The 7,315-nt window shown below is 39.3% G+C and overlaps 1 protein-coding gene across 2 annotated transcripts in view; it reads right to left on the bottom strand.

Moving 5' to 3' along the window:
• FOCAD (focadhesin) overlaps nucleotides 1-7,315 on the bottom strand; it is a 280,601-nt gene that overhangs the window by 173,078 nt on the left and 100,208 nt on the right. The gene's annotated exons all lie outside the window — the stretch shown is intronic.

Below are 7,315 nucleotides of genomic sequence, written 5' to 3'. Positions count from 1 at the left end.
CCCTGCTCACCCCAACCAGGGATCAAACCCAAATCCTGGGTATGTGCCCTGCCTGGGAATCAAACCCACAACATTCTGGTATACATACAGGATGATGCTCCAACCAACTGAGTACACTGGGCAGGGCTTAAAAATATTTTAACTAAAAGTTGTAGAGAGACTGTACAGAATATTGAGTAAGAGCACAGACTCCGGAACTATGTGTCGGGTTCAAATCCCAACTGCCAATGAGTTTGTTAATATGTGCAAATAAAGTGATTAGAATAGTGATGCGTATATGAAAACATGTCAATATTGGTTATTTTTTTAACCCTCACCTGAGGATATAATTTATTGCTTTTAAATGAAAGAAAGGGGGAGGGAGGGACAAGGAGAAGATGAGGGGAGAGGGAAAGGCAGGGGGAGACTGGGAGAAGGGGAGAGGGACCTGCCTGGGACAATACTGGCTATTTGTATCAGCTATTACTTTGTTCAAGAAGATAGTTGAGCTTCTATATGAGTAGACTATGTTAAAGCCTAGGCAGTTGACGTGGATTGCTTCTGTAGATGCAAGAAAATGTTTCCTTAAGTAAGACTCTCCTCGAATTCGAAGGGCTGGCTATGGAAGCCAATGGTAGGGGAAGTCAACTGGCAGCTTCACTTGGGGTTGTCTGGCCATGACATTAGTAGCAGGGGCCCTTTCCCTTCCCCTTCCCTGTCCACTCACTAAATTAGAAAAAAAAATTTCTGGCAGTGGTGGAGTTCAGCGTACTTTCCCCTTGAGCAGAATTCCTCATGCCTGTTATGAAATTCAGTTACCACAAAATCCGACTCCCCTCTGGGTCCTTCCCGACACTAGAAGCCAATCCAAGGCAGGTCTCAACTAGCAGACAGAGCTACTGTTACCTGGCATTCCAGTGGAGCAGACAGACTCCACTGTTGTTAGTGCAGGATCGGGCCTCAATCTCACCACCCCTCACACTTCACCCCATTCTGATACTCATCATTCAGTGACACAAGACAAGTGGCTTCTGCTCAAGTATATTAGTAAGATAGTAAGTGTCACAGTGATCTAGAGCTGAACTGAAAATCACAATCAAACCATTTTTTCAGTGAGAATTGTAAGCAATTTACAATCTGTCGGCTCCTCGCGAGAGAGTCAGCCCAATAGCACCACAATTTCAGAAAAAGCAAGAAATTGACACAGAACTGTCTCACCGAGTGCTCTCGGCTTTCTGCAAAAACAAACAATCCAAAATGGCAAAACATTAAACAGTTCCAATGCCAGCTGAAAACATGGATTCTAGACATATCTATGTGGATTTCATAAAGAAACAAACATTGCCACTGGATGGAACGAATACTCGATTTTGTATTGTGACCCATGTTTCTCGTTGTCTAATTGCTTTGTGCTGACCAGCTCATCCCAATTTTGCTCCAGGCATAATCGACGGGATAGCAGTACAGTCCTCCTTATCTGTAAAGCTCTTTATTAAAAGGACGGTCCATTTAGGCTTCTTTTTGCTGTTGTGAGGAACAACCAGACTTCAGGAAGCCGACCGACCTCGGGGGGTAGCAATTCATAGAACCTGGCGACAATAGAACAGAGCGCAGAGCGCCCAAACACTCTTTGTGCAAGTCCTCTTATAGAATATCTCTCCTCCTTTTCTCACAGCAGTAACTTACAGACCATTAAATCTCACACATTTCCTTTTCATTTTCCATGTTAAAATATGGCTTATGACCCAGAGCACAACTATCACAGGATTCTACCCTGAAAGTCAGCTTTCTGTTTGATAATATATGACTTTTAAACGACCAGCCTGTCATGGGCCATGAACCTAGCCACATAAGTGATTTCAAATGGCTCAGAAGTGTATACATTTTTACAAATGGAACAAATTAAGGCCTGAAAACATTAAAGGATAAAATAAAATTATCGAAGATTGCAACTGTTCCATTAAGCAAGACCTTTAGCTAGACTTAACCACCAATATGCAAAACCGAAGAGTCCGCAGAGTTGTAAAATGCAAGTTAAATCAAAATTAAAAACAAAAAAACCACAAAGCTATCCCCACTTCCAAAAAAGAGAAGCAAGCAAGGAGGAAGGGTTTGAAAGAGGCATTGAGTTTCACAAAGCTTAACTTGTTATGCTCCGCAGTGAGGGAAGGTTTGAAGGAAGGAACTTGTGGTTCTCTGAAGTCAAAGCTTATTACCCTTTCCTCTTTGGCACATTGCATTTTATAAATCAGTCAAGAGAAACTGATCTGCCTCATACAAAGTATTTAGAGCTAGTCCATTGAAGTAGACATACTAAGCTATTATAAGATTTTATTTTAAACCATCTCAGCCTATGTAAAAAATTATGAATCTTTGTGGTTAATGTTCAATTCAGATAAAACACATTTTCTCAAGTTCTAAAATCACTAACAAGTATTCTTAATTTCCAAAAGAGAATATAATCTTTTGTCAGGGGTTCTCCATACATTCATTATAAGACATATTATTAAGCATCAAATGATTCCTATAAGGCTCTTGTAGAATCACTCAGCCATGTGAAAAACAGCTGCCACCAACATCTCTATTAGTCTCTAGGGCAGCGGTTCTCAACCTGTGGGTCGCGACCTTTTGGGGGTCAAACAACCCTTTCACAGGGGTCGCCTAAGACCATCGGACAACACAGATATAATTACATATAGTTTTTGTGATTAATCACTATGCTTTAATTATGTTCAATTTGTAACAATGAAAATACATCCTGCATATCAGATATTTACATTACGATTCATAACAGTAGCAAAATTACAGTTATGAAGTAGCAACAAAAATAATTTTATGGTTGGGGGTCACCACAACATGAGGAACTGTATTAAAGGGCCGCGGCATTAGGAAGGTTGAGAACCACTGCTCTAGGGTATAATGCTTCAGATGGAGAAATCTCAATACGGACAGCTATAGGGAAGCCATAGTTAATAAGTAGCTAATATTAAAAATAATTATATAAAGTTTTATGTTTAATGTTAATAATTACATACTAATTAGCTAATAAGTTAATATAATACATCTAAGCTAATAGATATCCAGAGGTAAGTAATATCCCTTTCTTCTCAAGGAGTCAGTGGCCAGAGAAAATGGTAGGGGATTAGTGAGGGGCATCCTAGCAAGTTAGAGTTTACCTGAAGCTGCCAGAGGGAAGATGGGTGGAATTACCGGAAGCTAAAATCACAGTTGGCAAAGAACTACACATACAATCCAAAATGATAGGAAGAGATGAGAAGAAAGGAAAGAAAAAGTAAGGTTTCTGGCTGAGAGTTTTAGAAGGCTGATACCATCAGGTGTATAGAATGGGTTGAGGAAGTACAACACTTGTGCTATCACCTAGTGAGTTTGTATTAGTGGCACACAGTGAAGCTCAGAGCAGGTGTGGTTCTCACTAAATGAGAGGTCACAGTGTTGGGTTCTTGTGAATGGAGAGATAAGAGGTCAATCAATACTCGCTGATTAACTGAGAGCTATTAACCTCTTCTTAAGGAGGTTATGTCAATCGCGGACATTTCCAAATTGTCCACAGTCACGTTACACAGTTTGGTCAATCCCTGGCTAAGGGTTTGAAATACGATTTAATATTGCCCAGAAAAAACTATAAAGTTCAGAAAAATGTCCTCATTTAGTCTTGGGGTCCACATTATCCTTTAATTAACTCAGAGCCTATGTTTAACATTCATTGCCATTGATTTCACACCAGATGTGACCAGATCCTGGACAAATTAGAGGTAGGAAATAGCTCTCCTCCTCTGAAGAGGAAAGAATAGGCCAACTAGACATCACTGTACATGAGCCCAGAAGCCATGTGCTTCGATTGTCATCAGGCATCTCTGAAGGCAGCCTGAATGATTTACTTCTAAAGAAAAAAATCACACACACACACACAAAACATTCCTCACTGTTATCAGAAAGGCAGTAACTGATATATAAATATAACCAAAAAGCATGTGAACCTATCAACCGTTGCTTCCAGAAAAAAAGAACACACACAAATTAAGGAAATGGACGGCACTCCATTTATTGTAAGTGTAGACTCTGATATGGAAACCTCTCTCTAAACTAAATCAAAGTGTTGACAACTTTTAAGACCCATGGAAATGCACACAGGATTCTCATTCTTGGATCTCTCCCCAGAACACTCCACAACACTCCCTCAACAGTGTAACAGGCACTTAACTTTTACTGAGCGCGGCCTGACCGGAGCTTGTAGCTCTGCAAAGTAAGTCTCATGTCCGCAGAAGAAAACTATAGGGATTATTAGTAACTACTGACATTTCTACATCTAGGGGGAAAAAATTCCTTACTACTTTTTTTACTACTTGATTTATTGCTGCGGCTTTGGGTAACTATCTAGTTATTTTAACATCATCTGTATCCAGTTAACTCTAAAATGGTGCGCACAAGGCCAAGTTCCCTTCAGATTACTTAGCTTCATAATCTTCCACAGTCTTAAATGTATTAAACCTAATGGAAAATGCATGCCACAGGGGAACCCCGTGAGAGACTAAGGATAAAAACTTATGGGGGAAGAGGGATCCATCAAAGTACATGACAAGTAAGAAGTAACGGAACCACATGTTCTTTAAAAGCACATTTTCTTATCATCATTAACACTAATGGACATTATTAGTGTTAGTATTGATATATTGATCATTTCTGTTACTATTAATTAGTATTACTAAAAATAATTTCTATTAATACTTCAGGACCATAATAACAGTAATGCCAAAACATACTTCAGGAATGGTACATCTCTATCAATATTTGTTACATAAAACGCAATACTTGGGTAAGTATTCTGCAGGCCAGCAGATTCTACTATAGAAGGTAAGTGGTCATCGAAACAGGTGAAGTCAACCTCTAAACTCCTACTCTCACCTACTGACTTAGCTTCTGTTTATTAGTAGTCTAAGATTTTTCCTTACTATCAACTCGCTCATAAATTTAAGCCAAATGATTGCTTATATATAATATAGCTTCTTTCTATAAGGTGAGAAAAAAAATAAGCATGCATGAAATATGAAAACATTTCATGTAATCTTGTTAACTTAAATAGATAATACTCCTCCAGTAATAAATTACAACCCTAACTTGTTTCGATTGAATCTACTTCAAGTACTTCCTCACAATTAGAAAACTTGTTTTCAAAATATTCAGTCTTCTCTTTTTGGCTGCTTTCCCTTGTAGCTAAAGGCCTGTGAAATGATATGATCTGGTCACTTCATAAAGAAAAGTGAGGAAAACACTATCTCCTACCTCTGGGGCATTTATTTTGTTCTTTTCAAAACACCTCCACTTTCAAGTTCTTATTGATGACATTGCCTTTGCTTCTGCATGAATTTGTATTCATTCCAGTTAAACATTTGACCTCACCATTCCTCTTAACAAGCAGGACTACACTAGGTATCTGTTCTATTTTCTTTCAAAACTAAGTAATCAACAGAGGTGTAACATATTGACTTCAATTTATGGTACTGCTTCTTGATAAACATTTGTTGAATAAATAAATGAACCTGGATCGCCACTCTAGTGCTTCCCAACCTTTTCCATGTGTATAAGAACATTGGAGTAAGTAAATAAACACCAGGTGGCCAGAAGCTACTAGTTAAGGACTCTGGCATCCTGAACTTGGGCAACTACCAGGCTACCTGAGAGCCGAGAGGTGGGAGAACAATGTTAGCACACCTGCAACTTGGTTATAGCAGTTCAGTGTCCTCAAAATGCTAACTATGAAATTCTTCTCCAAATTTTTTTCCTACTTTGCATTCTCCTACTTTTTTTTTTTTTTAACCAGGAAACTATTTTTCCTTTGAAGACTCATCCCTCCCTCATTCCTCAGAATCCTGGTGGCATAGATGAGGTCAGGACCCTGACACCTCACTTGCCTCCATTCTACCAAGGATAATTAATTCAAAGCCCCCGTCCGGCCATGATGGTTGATCCAGGGTGAGCACATGGCCGAGGCAAAGCCAATCCACACTCTCTACCTTTTAGGTTGGAAAGTTTAGGTTAAAGAGCTTTGGCCTTCCAACTAAGTCACAGAGGAAGGAAAGAAATTGTGTGATGAATACACAGTCTGGGCCATGGCTGTCCTAAATTCTAGAGCAAATAAAAACAGTTTAGATACAAGATGCTACTTGCACCCAAAGTATCTCTAGAACAGGGGTGGGCAAACTTTTTGACTTGAGGGCCACAATGGGTTCTTAAACTGGACCGGAGGGCCGGAACAAAAGCATGGATGGAGTGTTTGTGTGAACTAATATAAATTCAAAGTAAACATCATTACATAAAAGGGTACGGTCTTTTTTTTTTTTTTTAGTTTTATTCATTTCAAATGGGCCGGATCCGGCCCGCCGGCCATAGTTTGCCCACGGCTGCTCTAGAATTTCAAAGACTCAATGAATTTCCTGAGTATCAACACATATGTATTGTATGCAATACTTGTTTCCTATCAGTGGCACACAGAGATCAGGTAACCTATTGTCTGACTTCTTTAGGTATCTCCAGACATTATCTGGGTGATACCTATTCTAAAGAGATTATCCTACAAAGTGTGAACATTGAAAGCAAACATTTGGTAGAAGCAAGATCCTAGGGAAGGTGAAGGGAGAAATAAAGTAGGAAGGACGTTGAAATGAGTCCACCATACACACAGCATGAGGCATAGGTCCTTTGAGTACATTACAGACCCATCCGCAGTATCAGACCCAAGGAAAAGCCTTTGTGCAAGAGCAGCAGTTATTTTCTTGACAAAAAGGAATGGGCATGGGGATAAAAAGGAATTCCAAACACACTAATATCACATCTTAAATAAACAGTTATCCCCATACCACCGCATTTTTTTTTCCTATAGGAACACAATTTTCCTTAAAGAGATGGACTTTTTCCTCACCATGCTTAAAAAGAAATACAAGCACAGATGCTAATAAACAGAAAATAATAAAAATACCACACCTACTTGGTTAGAAAACCCCTCAGAGGAAATTAATTCTACAGATCCTATCCAGTGGGGGGGGTGGGAGGGACGGGGATTTACAGAGTACTATGCTAAATATATAGCTCATTTAGCTGCTATAAAAAAAGAAGGAACTTTTACCAGTTGCAACAACATGGATGGGCCTGGAGAGCATTATGCTAAGTGAGGTAAGCCAGTCAGAGAAAGATAAATATCACATGATCTCACTCATTTGCTGAATATAATGAACAACATAAACTGATGAACAAAAATAGATCCAGAGACAGAAAAGCACTGAACGGACTGTCAAACCTTAGAGGGAAGACAGGGAAGGGT

The sequence above is a fragment of the Myotis davidii genome, unplaced genomic scaffold, assembly GCF_000327345.1.
Source record: "Myotis davidii unplaced genomic scaffold, ASM32734v1 scaffold197, whole genome shotgun sequence".
NCBI classification, from domain to species: domain Eukaryota; kingdom Metazoa; phylum Chordata; class Mammalia; order Chiroptera; family Vespertilionidae; genus Myotis; species Myotis davidii.
This window is presented reverse-complemented; position numbering and strand designations above follow the sequence as displayed.